The sequence below is a fragment of the Oncorhynchus kisutch genome, linkage group LG5 (assembly GCF_002021735.2).
Source record: "Oncorhynchus kisutch isolate 150728-3 linkage group LG5, Okis_V2, whole genome shotgun sequence".
NCBI lineage: Eukaryota > Metazoa > Chordata > Actinopteri > Salmoniformes > Salmonidae > Oncorhynchus > Oncorhynchus kisutch.
This window is the reverse complement of record NC_034178.2, coordinates 31,910,477-31,924,955: the sequence shown is the minus strand read 5'-3', so window position 1 is coordinate 31,924,955 and position 14,479 is coordinate 31,910,477. Positions and strand designations below refer to the sequence as shown.

General features: G+C 42.5%; 1 protein-coding gene across 8 annotated transcripts in view; it reads right to left on the bottom strand.

Moving 5' to 3' along the window:
* LOC109890921 (band 4.1-like protein 1) overlaps positions 1 to 10,421 on the bottom strand; it is a 117,746-nt gene extending 107,325 nt beyond the window's left edge. For 3 of the 8 annotated variants that reach the window (XM_020483066.2, XM_020483069.2, XM_020483068.2), the window contains exon 1: positions 10,267 to 10,421. The gene's annotated coding sequence lies outside the window, so the exon portion shown is untranslated. The remainder of the gene's footprint in view (positions 1 to 10,266) is intronic. The other 5 variants (XM_031824874.1, XM_031824875.1, XM_020483071.2 and 2 more) reach the window with 3 other exon arrangements.
* Positions 10,422 to 14,479: the final 4,058 nt, after the last annotated feature.

Sequence of the window (14,479 nt, the reverse complement as noted above, 5' to 3'; positions counted from 1 at the left end):
GTCTACTGATCAATAGATCGGGATTGCCACACACTCACGCGCGCACGTGCACGCACGCACACACACACACACGCACACACGCTCACGCACACACGCACACACACCGTTATCAAATCATATCACTCGGTTTCAGTTTTTAGTCCTTTAGGATGGAGCTGTGGTGTAGTCTAGATGTTCGACAGCAGGCCTGGTTACGGTCTAACGTCCTCCTGACTAAGACATTTAATGTCAGCCCTTTAATATCCCCAGTAAAATCGCCCTGTTTATGAGGAACAGAATGTGTGAAATGTGACTATGAAACTCACCCTGGACGTGAGTCTCTGGTCTGAATCTTAAATCATAGGAAGCATGTACGGTTTTAATAAGTTCTAAATGGCCGAGACACTCACACCCATTGACATATTTGAGTCAATTATATGGCTAACCGATTTGAGTATTCCAGGACCAAAGTTGGCAGGGTGGTTCTGTCTGCAGGGAGAAAGAGCAGAGTTGGTAGCTGATTGCAGAGATGATAGAGGAGCTGGGAGTGTCCTTGTGTCAGGCATCAGGGGTAAAGTAGCACTGTGACATAATAACAGGCAGCAGAAGCCTCACCCCTGTCACAGTCACACACACTACAAACAAACCAACAATTACCTGAGACCAGACGTCATTCACACATACATTGATATCGGTTAGCTTGTAATTAATCCTGTACATTGTCTATAGATCTCTAAGCACACAGCAGGCATACACCAAGTGCAGTATGGTGAGGCACATCCGGGATCTCCTATCCAACCTGTCTGACCAGTTTGGGAGCCACAAGACAGGCCCAGCGGGACTAGGAGTAGTCTCCTCTCCTCTGCTCCTCAGACCCTAACTATTCCACACACCTTCTGCTGCTACGCAACTAGCCTACAAACATCAACAAGCATCCTGACCAGGTAAGTTAGCACTGGGAATTGAGTGAAAACAAAGACATGTTTTTTTTTCCTGATGTGATGTCGCCCCTGTCCAGCTGGACTGCCCTGCAATATCCAGTTTGATGGTAGTACTTTATGCAGCACTAACTGTGCATAGATCATGGGAACTCGCCATCATCAAAACAAACGTGGCACGAATCGAATGTCCCAGTTCACATGAGCACTGATTAAACTTTCTCATTTAATCTCCTGACAGGCTAATTACAATCTCTGATGTTTATTACAGTGGAGAGTTTAAGCGTCGCTGAGGTCATGGACAGACAATAGGAAAAACACATTCTGCAGTGACATTTTTTTTAAATTTGATTTAACTAGGCAAGTCAGTTAAGAACAAATGTTTATTTACAATGATGGCCTAGGAACAGTGGGTTAACGGCCTTGTTCAGGGGCAGAATGACAGATTTTTACCTTGTCAGCTCAGGGATTCGATCTAGCAACCTTTCAGTTATTGGCCCAACACTCTAACCACTAGGCTACCTGTCAACATCACTGGCTGCATAGAGCTACACAACTCCTCCACCAATCAACATCACTGAATCCCTGAGATACTGGATGGCTGTAAGATACAGTAGCACAAAGAGAAGAGCACACCCCCACTGTCTGAGCTGGGGTGAAAGACAATGAGGCATGAAGCATGCACATGTAATCACCATCCCACTTGATCAGAGAGACATGACTCATCCCTGAAAAAGGAGGGGAGATTTCTTTAGAGAGAGTGGGGGGTGGGGGGGGCAGGTATGTAAGAAAAAAAGAGAGAGAAATCCATCCCAGCCTCAGAACCTGCTGACTCACTGCAATCAGCAGGAGCACAGAGAGCTTCTGCAGCTCTGGAGAACAGACTGGATGCTCCACTCCCTCTCTGGGCTGGCTCTGCCTCCCCTTCAGAAGGACAAAGTGACACTTCCCATCACACGCCACGAGCTATGATGGCAAGCTGGAAATAAAAGACAGGACTAAAACCGTCTTAAGGAAATGAAATAGCAGCTCCCTAGGATTTACAGTAGCAGAACACCCATCTCATCAGAACAGAGACTGATGCGAGAGAGATGCCAGTGAATCAGTACGTTAAAAAAATGATGATACAAATAAATCTCCTGAGCAGACAGTAGTAGGAGGTGAAGGGAAAACACTGAGGGAATGAGAGAAAGAGGCATGATGCCAGAGAGAACACATAGAGAGGAGAGACAGCTCATTGCCCAGCAGTCATTAGAAACGTCAACAACCCACTGGCTGTCTAGCCCATTGAAAAGAGACACCCATTGACTTCCTATGGCAAGACAATAACCATTGTCCCCAGCGGTCAGAGACAGCAAATAGTCCTATGGTTCTCCTTAAAACCTGTGATGGCAGCGCTTCAGTAATCAACAAGGTTTTGGCAGATTCAATAAGAGAAATCATCTCAATTACTGCAGTCTAGGAGTGGTACACAAATAAAACATTGCACTAATATTGCATTCAAAATTCAGCCATCGACTGTGTTTGCCAACAGTCTGACCACGAGGGAACGCAACCCTCCATGCGTTAAATCAAGGAAGTTACTCTGTTGCGGTGTAATTCGACGTTTGAAAAGACTGCAATGATTCCACTCCACCTCTTGTAAGGCCTAATTCAATCCCAGAGCATGAATAGACATTCAACTCCCCCTGGCCAGTTCCACGCCATGGTATTATGGAAACATTTTCCTTGTCCTTTTTTTAAAGGCATCATTGTTTCCTCACTAATGAGATTACAATCCTTTCATCTGCTTTTCAGGTCTCTATTTGCTCCGACTTATACTTTGCTTACCCTTTCGTGGCAGGTGTGTCTTATCCTGTACACTGTCTCGCTCATTTCAAACGGGTGTTTTACAGGTAGCTCTCAAAACATCAGCTATCAATCAGTGTAATATCCTTCCACATCCCTCACAATTGAAAAACATTATGTCACCCACTCCCACAAGACAAAAGCACGTGATCACTCCTCGGAAACGCCACACTTTACAACAACGACATGAATGGCACTATCCAGAACAGACCGTACCATCCTAACCTCAGAGAGCAGCGTAAAGCAAAGTCTCCTCTTCTGTCTATTGTGTGTTCTCAGTATTACAGTGTCTCTGACCAAGCCTGTGGCTCGTCTCTGTGACTCCCTCCGACTCGTCCCTGCACCGCTGCATGAGACGTGACCAGATTCACCCAGCTACAACACGGAGCCAGGGAACATTCCACAGGGCCAGCAGCAATGACAGCTCAGTGGAGACACGGACTAAAGCATACACTCTATCCTCAACACACACCGCACTGTAAAGCCCACGTACTAATGTCTGTGTACATATGTCCTCTGGTTTGGCACTGTAATAAATGAATAATGATACAAGCAAGATAATGCACTTCTATTTTCTAACGATGACGGCAGCATGTTGGAACGTGGTAATGAGTAGTAGGATAGTCTAGTAGTCTATGAGGTTAACATGGGGTACAGGAGCTGGTTGTCTCCAGGTAAAGACTGAGCCGAGCGAGGAGCACTGCCTCTGTGCCTCAGACCCAGTGGAGGCTTCATACTTCCTCATTTGAATTGCAAATCAGGGAAAATCAGAACAATATGTTGTTGGTCACATGATGCCGAATGCATCAGGTGTAGACGTTACCGTGGAATACTTGCTCACGAGCCTTTTCCAATGATGCCAAGTTTAAAAAATTGATTTTTTTTAAACTATGAATAAAGCAATATACAGAGTACCATATCACTGTGCAGGGGTATGAGGAATTTGAGGTAGACATGTACATAAAAAGCAGGGTAAAGTGACTAGGCATCAGGATAGATAATAAAAATAGTCAAAAAAAGGACAGATTAGCAGCATATGATGTGTGTGTGCGTATGTAGTGTATGTGAATGTGTTTGGGATTTCTGTGAGTGTCAGTGTAGTGAGTGTGAGTGTATATATAGTCTTGAGAATGTGCATAGAGTCAGTGCAACTAACTATTTAGCAGTCTTGTGGAGTCCATGTGGAGTCCAGCAGTCCATGTGGTTATGGCTTGGGGGTAGAATTTGTCTGAGCAGATGCTCAGGCACTATTTGCTGGACAGTAGTAGAGTGAACAGTCTATAGCTTGGGTGGCTTAAATCAGCATGCTGTGATCTGAAATTTCAGCCTCAAGCATATAACAAACACACATACACTACGACCAACTCATGTATCTACATGACCCCAGAGTGAGACAGATGTGCCACACGTTTACCATAGAGACATATAAAAGCTTAGAGATAGACACAGACAGAGAAAGAGCTGTCAGGGGAGTGATATGATGTGATATCATGCCAGCAGTTCTCTTTCATCCAAGTCTCTCAGTACACTGACAAAAAGTGTTCATAAATGCCTATTCCCCAGCTCGTAAGGTTCCTTGGAGAACTCTTGCCTTTACATTGTAAATAGTTAAATGAACACTCAGTGGTGTGTAAGAACTCCAGTGTTGGTGTTAATAACCAGAGTTGAACCAAAACCACACCCACCAATATCATATTTCCCAGCATGCTCTATTGCAGGTTGATTTTTAGAATTGTTTGTTTCAATATCTATTTTCTTGCATGTACATTGATTGATTGAGTCATCTTATGCTACTCAAATATAAATAATACATTTTCCTAAACTAATCCAATCTGTTACTTGGACTTATTGCACCTGTTACTGAAATGGTTGTTCCAATTTAGATGTTTAAGGCAGTCTCATATCTTGGTCTTCCCAACCCTGGCAGTCATTCTGAATGCAGGTTGCAGGTGAGTAGAAATTTGAAATAAATGGGATAATCCCCACTCCGGCTAGATTCCAACAGGAATTAGACATCACTTTGCAAACCAGCATAATATGACTAGCAGGCTGTAAAATATGAGTTTCAGACTAACTGTATTAGGATAAAACTAGGCTTGTGTTAAGAAATAGGCCTTATGAAATATGTATTGTCTTAAAGAATGTCATTTAATGACAACATATTCTCTTAGGATCTCATTTGGTGAAGGCCACAAGACTGAAAATGAATGAATGCAACAACCATGTCCTCTGTCACTAGCAAACACAGTCGTGGGTGGTACTGGTAAATCTAAAATTCACTTAAAATCCACCCTGGGAAATATGCAAATAAGGCTTAAAACTCTACAGCAGGGCTATTTAATTCCGGTCCTGGAGGGCCGAAACATTTATGGTTTGGGATTTTTGTATGGTTCTTCAAAGAATCATCCCCATTTATAATTTTTCAGAGACCCTAAAATGGTTCCGCTATGGCTTTGCTCTAAAGAAGCTTATTTGGTTCCAACTTGCACTTTTATTTTTAAGAGTTTAGGCAGGCAAGTGATGCTCTGGGCAGGGGAGATCTAAACTGTTCACAGCAGTGTTCCAGGCCTAATGTTAACAAAGCTACTGTCTGACAGCTCTACCCAGTAAGGCTGCTGACTCGGACTGTGTAGGCTGCAAGAAAGACAGCGCTGGCTAAGAGAGAGGGATTTAACGAATACAAACCAACTATAAAAACAAGCTGGGGTGGAAGAAACTGCTGAAAGAACAAGATGATACAGATGAAGAAATAGAGGTCTACTTAGTAATGATTTGAGCATAAATGTCTGAAGAGGTTGGATCTAAGCGTCTACACATACTACAAGGTAAACTGGTGTACTTGTCACGTCTCCGCAGCTACATCCAGACGTTGCGCCCGACACTCGCCCTACAGTTGCCCCCCTCTAAGCAGCAGAGCAGTGTAAACAGAATTGTCTTGTTGAGCCAACACTATTACAGTACAAATTGTAATAGCATAGCAGTGTTTTTTTAAACAGATGGGTTTTTTTAAATAAGGAAAATGTCTGTACATTGAGACTTTTGAGGTGTTAGCTGTCTATTGTCAGTCAATTCAATGTGTACGGACGAGAAAATAAACCCTTTAATTGTCTGCACATGCTTTTGGTTGTTGCATTATTCAAGAGTGTAATATGGGTTGGTTGCATTATTCAAGAGTGTAATATGTTTTAGAAGAAAAAGTAGCTTGAATTGTTAAATAGTTTGTGCTTGCTGGCTAGCGGCGACTGATATATGGTCAATTTGAGTTTGCTGACCAAGAATGACGTGTTGCCAGTCACAGCGAAAGGAAACACATGGATGTAATGTGAAATGAAAAGTAGAAATCGCTTTTGCCACTCCGCTCCTCTGACTCTCCTTCGTCTCTCATAGTGGGAATAGGGCCTAATAGAGCATTTCTATCATAGCCTCGTTCCAGTTTTCAGACCCAAACAAAAAGGGGATTATGTCCTGTGGCTAAACATCAGTGACTTCACCAGCATGTGCTGGATAGCTGATTGAATCAACAGATTAAATATTTACCACATGTATTTTACGCAAGGAAGATGGTCATTTGATAAGGCTTTTGGTAAGCATTCTTCACATAGCTAGATCACAGGAAGGCAATTGACACAAGTTATTTCATTATATACATGGCTTAATTTAGCCGGATTCTGTGAATTAAATGGCTACTTTGTTGTTAATGTTGCAGCATCATTAATCCAATCTAATAACAACGAAATATCTATCCTGAGCCAAGTTCAAATTCAAGTGGAGAGTAGACAACAGCTATTCAAATCAACATTGCATTCAGTCGAAAACTAAACAACTTGAAAGCTTTCCAAAGTAAACGCCTCCATAAAAATAAGAATTCCAGTAGCAAGCTATTCACCTTAATGTGCCACAGTCAGATACTGTATGAGGCATGACAAATGTTAACAGTAATGGAGAATACAGCCCTATGAAGAGTACCGTAGAGCTCCATGAAGAGGTCAATTGTCCACTGAAGGCAAAACAACCCCCCCCCCCCCTAAGCCTCACAAATGACCATGTCCATTGTTTCAGTGCGACACACATAACATACACTGAACGTACAAAACATTAAGAACACCTTCCTAATATAGAGTTGCACTACTCCCCATTTTGCCCTCAGAACAGCCTAAATTAGTCAGGGCATGGATTCTACAAGGTGTCGAAATCGTTCCACAGGAATGCTGGCCTATGTTGACTCCAATGCTTCCCACAGTTGTGTGAAGTTGGCTAGATGTCCTTTGGCTGGTGGACCATTCTTGATACACACAGGAAACTGAGCATGAAAAACCCAGCAATGTTTCAGTTCTTGACACAAACCAGTGCGCCTGGCACCTACTACCATACCCCATTCAAAGGGAACTTTGAATAGCACACATACACAATTCATGTCTCAAGTGTCTCAAAGCTTAAAAATCCTTCTTTAACCTGTCTCCTCCCCTTCATCTACACTGACTGAAGTGTATTTAACAAGTGACATCAATAAGGGACCGTAGCTTTCACCTGGATTTACCTGGTCAGTCTGTCACGGAAAGAGCAGGTGTTCTTAATGTTTTGTACACGCATTGTAGTTCGTGTTGGTTAAATACACTGAAGAGATGTTTGCCTTTTATAAGAACCTAAAGTTGTTACATTTTTATTGAAGCATCTGATCTGAAACAAGCCTGGGATTTCCGAAAACATCGTAGCACTAAGATCTTCTTAATTCCATTGAAACTAAATGAACAAAAGATGATCTTAGAGCTACAATGCTTTTGGGAAACCCTGTCCAGATCTTATGTATTTGCTCTCAAGGAAACCAGAAAGGCCTCAGAAGCATGATGGTCAGAGATGAGACCACCACCATACATGGACCAGTCTGACCATGCAGCAGAGCCTGCTCTAGTCTTCTGAATGATATATTTCATTTAACTTCTGCCAGATGCTTCCACTGTACTCCCTCACAGTGAGGTACAGTGGGGCAAAAAGTATTTAGTCAGCCACCAATTGTGCAAGTTCTCCCACTTAAAAAGATGCACAGTTGGTGGCTGACTAAATACTTTTTTGCCCCACTGTATCTGTAGGTGTCACAGATCCCCTCGGTACTGCTGCTCATTCTGTTCACCAGTTCCGGAGGTCTACGTCACCGGCTTTCTCGGCTTCACTGAAAGGGACTCATTATCATCAACCCTGGACTGTCTTGTCTGATTACACACCCCTGGTTCTCATTTCCCTTGATTAGTATGTTATATATGTTCCCACTGTCTTTGTCGGTTATTGTTCCCATGTCCGTAGGTGGTGTGAGTACCTATGCGTTGGTGCAGCTGTTATGCTGCCTGCTATATATAGTGTGTATTACGGGTGTCGTTCATCGATGGTTTACCCTCGCTCTTTTGTTTGGGTACAGCTCAGTGTTTTTGTATACGTGTTTGTTTTGGGTGTATTAAAAAACCCTATTGTGTATTCCTGCGCCTGTCTCCAAAATCCTTTATACCAGTGTGACAGTAGGAATACCTTCTTTGGTGTGATTATCTGGGCAAAGGCCACAACAATCAGTGATTAGGTATTGGTGATGGGCTGTCAGTCACTCAATATTCTGTCCACAGTTCATACAAATGCCTTTGAGAAACGTCAAACACTGAGTGTTGACTGAACATGCAAACACTGAGTGCCTGACTGAACATGCACCCCTGGCAGTGTTTGGGTGTTTCAGAGAGGGTGTGAAATGGGACTGTGTTTGCCGTTTGGATCGGTGTCTCAACATGTTATGCATACATGTGTATATGTGTCTGTGCGTGTGTGCGTGTGTGCGTGCGTGCGTGTGTGTGCATAAGCATCAGTCAGGTGGAGTGTGTGCACTGTGTGAGATGGGCGTGTCTGGGGAAAAGCAGGCAAGTGGATTGTGCTAACTTTGAGTTGGGATAGAAGATCCAATTTGCCTTGACAGCAGGACTGAGACAAATTAAAGCCCATGGACGAAAACAAATCGATATATTGCAGTCACGAGAGATGGTGTGAATTAACATTGGTTACAAGCAGCAATACTCAAGCCAAGTAAAACTGACAATTGTCAACCAGAGACATACTATGAGATAGCTGCGCAGGGCTGAAATGAACAGAAACAACAACAAAAACTATACAGCATCTCCCATGGAGGTGAACATGAAGGTGAGTGGGAGTGAGAGTCTGCTAGTTTTAAGAGTGAGTGGGGTTCAAGCCATCACACTGTTACGCAGGCTTAACAAAGGGATGCAGAGGTGAGGCATTTGACTGGATATGGATTGCAATGCCTGGTGAAACCAGTATGATAAAAGGTGAAAGCACTTTGTGAGCAATTGCATGCCAGCATACCTGGCAATGTATTCAACATAAGTGCTCAAGGATTGACTGTGTAATCAGCTATCTAAATTCACTCTGCTACATGGGCCTTAAACAAGATGCCACCCACCTGAGTGGTCATATAACAGAACATACCATAATAGAATAGAAGGTGCTCTCTTCTGTCCTCTGCACAGCAACCATCCCCAGGAGGCTAACACAGCCTTGGGCTTAACAGGCAGTCACCCCAAGGCTACCCTCACTTCACGACACCACAAGGTTCCTGTGATACTAATAACATATAGGGATGTGTATGATGACAACTTTTTATTCTCATTACTGGGAACTCCCTTCTCCCTTGAAGATACGTTACATCTAATGGAGTAATTCTTCATTCTTTGTGTAGATCTACTGGCTCTTTATGACATCGTGGCTAGATGACTATCATGAAGAGTAGGCTAGGTTTGTTATTAATTCTGTCAGGAGTTAGGGCGGGGGCTGACCGGCGAATAGCCGCGTCATTGACGCTACAAGTAGTGCCTCTGGAGCCATAGGACGCGCCATGGAAATGAAACGTTTATTTCCTATCACCTCATGCCACACATCGCCTTCACACAATTTCCTGTGTGCGCATATGGGATGTTATGATGATGAGGCTATGGGCATGTTCCACCAAACATATTCCGAATCATATTCGCTTTATACTCGAGGAGCATAAATTAAATCGTATGGAATGGATTTATTGCAGAATAACCAAGCATTGACATGGTCTCCCTTACAAAATGTAAAATAGTGAAAGACATTTCGGTCTAGTGTGTTTTTCACATGGAATACCATTGCACAACATGATTGTAGCCAATCCCACTAAATAGTGCGGTATGGCTACATCAAGAAGAAGAAAAATCACAAAGTAACGGAATCCAGCATAGCCCACAAATGGCCTTATAGCCTACCAACATTTAATATTTAAAAAACGAGGCACAAGTACATTTTTGGACGTGTGTGTTGTGGACAGCGTTAGCCGGAGCAACAATAGTGGATTATTTTTTTGCATGCATCTGCAACAATTTATTTAGAAGTAAGATATTGTAGCGTAATAAACTATTCCCTGTGATGACATGGAAGTACCGCATGTAGGCTTTGAAATGTAAATAATACAATGCAAAATGTTGCTACCTACCTTTCCGTCAAACTCACATCCAGGTGTGGACCATTGACGTTGCGCACCACGGGCAAATCAATCCAATACTGCCTCCGCCCCGTCGTTATTCCCTGCTTTAAGGGGAACAGCAGTATGAGGGAGTGAGCGAGCTTCGAGTGAGTATGAGGAAGAGAAGGAGAGTGAAAGAGGGAGGGGCAGAGGCTGTGTGGTAGAGAAAGACGCGCAAGTCTCGGGATCCCAGTAACCAGCGGGAGCTTGCTTTTCCCCCACGCAGAGAACGGCCTTCACTTCTTTGGCACTGCAATGACTTTGATTTATATCATCATTGTCATAACACAAATCCCTATTCAGGTAGTGTAGAATATGCGACGAAACCGTCTTATTTTGCATATAGAAGACTATAACAGGCATAGTGAAATTGGTCCATCAAGTCAGGGCCTTTTCTTTATGAATGGTTTATACATGCGACATAGATTACCACCTGTGTAAACTATGGTAGGACAACTTAGTGAGAACATGCATTTATAGTTTTCCTTCTTGGTTAAACAATAACCCTATCATGTGCTAATTGTTTTTAAAAAAGGCAAATAAAATGGTTTGTTCTGGCCTATTAGTTGAAAGTATGTCAATCTATTCAACCTGAACTCAGGGGTACACGTTAGTGGTGCGCGACTCGGCTGTTTGCCCAACCGCGCCCGCCCGCAATTGCTAATAACCCATCCGGTCCGCCCCGACTATGTGATAAAGTGAACATCTGAAGTCTGCACCCAACCCTAACCCGTTAGTACAGAAAATTAGCTGTAGGCTACAATCAAAGACAGCAGAACGATTTTTGACATTGGGTGCAGGTTTTTTGTTGTTGCCTGATTTCTGCTTATAATTTCCGAGGCTATTTGTTAGTCAACTTGTCTATATATAATTGATTACATGCAGCGTCTATTCTGTCATTATATGGTGCCCTACAAGACAAAATAAACCAGAATAATGTCATAAATCTAGTTGACATCTGTAACGTTCTCTCTCTGTCATCTGCATTGCCAGGAATTTAGGGACTGGGGAGAAAATGCAATAACAAAAAAAACAGAAAAGATTTTCTGTTCAAAATTTCCAAGTCACATCAGTTTGATGGATGTAAGAAAATAGAAAGCTGTGAAAACAACAAAACAGGTTTCTGATAAGATTTCAACAGAAGGTGTCTAACAGCATTTGCATTTTCTCAAGATGCTGAAAGAAATCATTTCTCCACTCCTGTTCCCAAGTGAACATATGGTGTATCCTTTTACTGCAAGAAATGCTTAATTTCGCAGGAGTTAATATTAAGGCTGTGAGAGAGGTTATAGACCTGCAGTCAGTGTTTAGATTTAGTTTAGTTCCCTTAATGTGCCATAGGCCTATTTAATGTCCCCCTTTTGTGACTGTCGAATTTGTATAGAGCCTCAATCACCACACATCCAGTGCATTTGGAAAGTATTCAGACCCCTTAACTTGTTGCACATTTTGTTACATTACAGACTTATTCTAAACTGGATTAAATTGTTAATTTTCCTCATCAATCTACACACAATACCCCACAATGACAGGTTTTTAGACATTTTTGCAAATGTATAAAAAATACATTGACATATTACACTTACATAAGTATTCAGACCCTTTACTCAGTACTTTGTTGAAGCACCTTTGGCAGCAATTACAGTCTCAAGGTTTCTTGGGTATGACTACAAGCTTGACAAACCTGTATTTGGGGAGTTTCTCAAATTATTCTCTGCATATCCTCTCAAGCTCTGTCAGGTTGGGCAGCTATTTTCAGGTCTCTCCAGAGATGTTAGATAGGGTTCAAGTCCGGGATCTGGCTGGGTCACTCAAGGTCATTCAGAGACTTGTCCCGAAGCCACTCCTGCATTGTCTTGCCTGTGTGATTAGGGTCATTGTCCTGTTGGAAGGTGAACATTCGCTCCAGTCTGAGGTCCTGAGTGCTCTGGAGCAGGTTCTCGTCAAGGATCTCTCTGTACTTTGCTCTGTTCATCTTTGCCTCGATCCTGACTAGTCTCCCAGCCCCTGATGCTGAAAAACATCTCCACAGCATTATGCTGCCACCACCATGCTTCACCTTAGGGATGGTGCCAGGTTTCCTCCAGACTTGACGCTTGGCATTCAGGCCAAAGAGTTCAATCTTGGTTTCATCAGACCAGAGAATCTTGTTTCTCATGGTCTGAGAGTCCTTTAGGTGCCTTTTGGCAAACTCCAAGCAGGCTGTCGTGCCTTTTACCTAGGAGTGGCTTCCGTCTGGCCTGATTGGTGGAGTGCTGCACTGTGTTCTTGGGGACCTTCAATGCTGCAGAAATGGTTTGGTACACTTCCCCAGATCTGTGCCCCGACACCATCCTGTCTCGGAGCTCTACGGACAATTCCCTCAATCTTGTCTCTTGGTTTTTGCTCTGACATGCATTGTCAACTGTGGGACCTTATATAGTCAGGTGTGTGCCTTTATAAATCATATCCAATCAATTGAATTTACCACAGGTGGACTCTGTAAAACATTTCAAGGATGATCAATGGAAACAGGATGCACCTGAGCTCAATTTCGAGTCTCATAGCAAAAGGTTTGAATACTTTTACATTTTTTATTTAACTTTTATTTAACTAGGCAAGTCAGTTAAGAACACATTTTTCATTACAATGACGGCCTACCCCGGCCAAACCCAGACTACGCTGGGCCAATTACGCACCGCCCTATGGGACTCCCAATCACATCCGGATGTGATACAGTCTGGAATCAAACCAGGGACTGTAGTGACGCCACTTGCACTGAGATGGTGTGCCTTAGACCACTGCGCCAAACAGGTATTTCAGTTTTTTATTTTTTATAAATCTGCTAACATTTGTAAAAACCTGTTTTTGCTTTGTCATTATGGGGTATTGTGTTGATTGGGGGGGGGGGGGGGGATTATTGAATCCATTTTGGAATAAGGCTATAACATAACAACATTTGTAAAAAGTCAAATATTTTGTGAATGCACTGCTATCATCCTCTTTTACAACTTCACCAAATCTTTCCCAAGCGTTACTTTTCTGTCCCTCCCTTCTCTTCATTTTCATCTCTCCATTTCACAGCTTTTGTCTTATTGAATTAAACTCTGGCATTGTCCCTTTTGCCTCTGTGGATTGAGGTTAACTTTTTCTGCCCGTTCTCAAAAGCATTTGTCGATTGACGTGTAGGCTATATGGCACGTGTACAGTTAGGCCCTCGAATGTAGGCTTATGCACTATTCCTAGATAGCCTAAAATAATTAAAGAAAAACTTCAATGTACCCTACAGATATAAATTGCACAAGAATTATACATGTATGGATTTTTTAAAGGTAGGCTATTAGTTACTCTTTATTCAACCCGCCCGCCACACACCCGCCCTTCATCCACACAATATTTAATGGCCCTAAACCTGTGCACCCCTATTTCCACATGGATGGGGGTTATGAGGTGGCCCATGCATCACTAGTAGATGTAACATAGTAAATGTAAATCTGTTCCCCTCCATTTAGTAGGATATGTTATGTTTCGTATGGGATGTATTCAATTGTGGATGTCCATCATCTATTTTGTATGATATGTTCGAATTCCAATTTGTTGTGGCCAACGTTAGCTAGGGTGCTAGATGGCTAACGTTAACATTAGCTAGGTGGCTAACATTAGCTAGGCTAGGTGTTAAGGTTAGGTTAAAGGGTTGAGGTTAGGGGAAGGGGAAGGATTAGCTAACATGCTAAGAAGTTGCAATAGAAGTTGCAAAGTTGCTAATAAGCTAAAATGCTAAAGTTACCTGTGATGAGAGTCAAACACACAATCTTTGGGTTGCTAGACATTTGTGTTAGTAACAAAGTAGCTAAAAAGTAGTAAGTTGTTGTAAAGTTGCTAATCAGATAAAATGCTAAAGTTGTCTGATGAGATTCGAACATGCAAACTTTGGATTATTAGACGTTTGCATTATATGCCGACCCAACCACCCTGACCAACCACCCTCCTTTCATTTTTGCCTTAAGTAACCTTCTGTCTTACGTAACCATACCAAACGTTACATATCATACTCATTTCAGTCTGCCGGATTTACGTTTACCATGTCTGTAAGACCAGGCTGGTCTATTGTTAGGCTTATCAAATCCACTGTATTGTAGGAAAATCCACTATTTCATGCCGTGCATGATGTTCTCATGTGGCGAAGCAGTAAAGACAAAAAAAG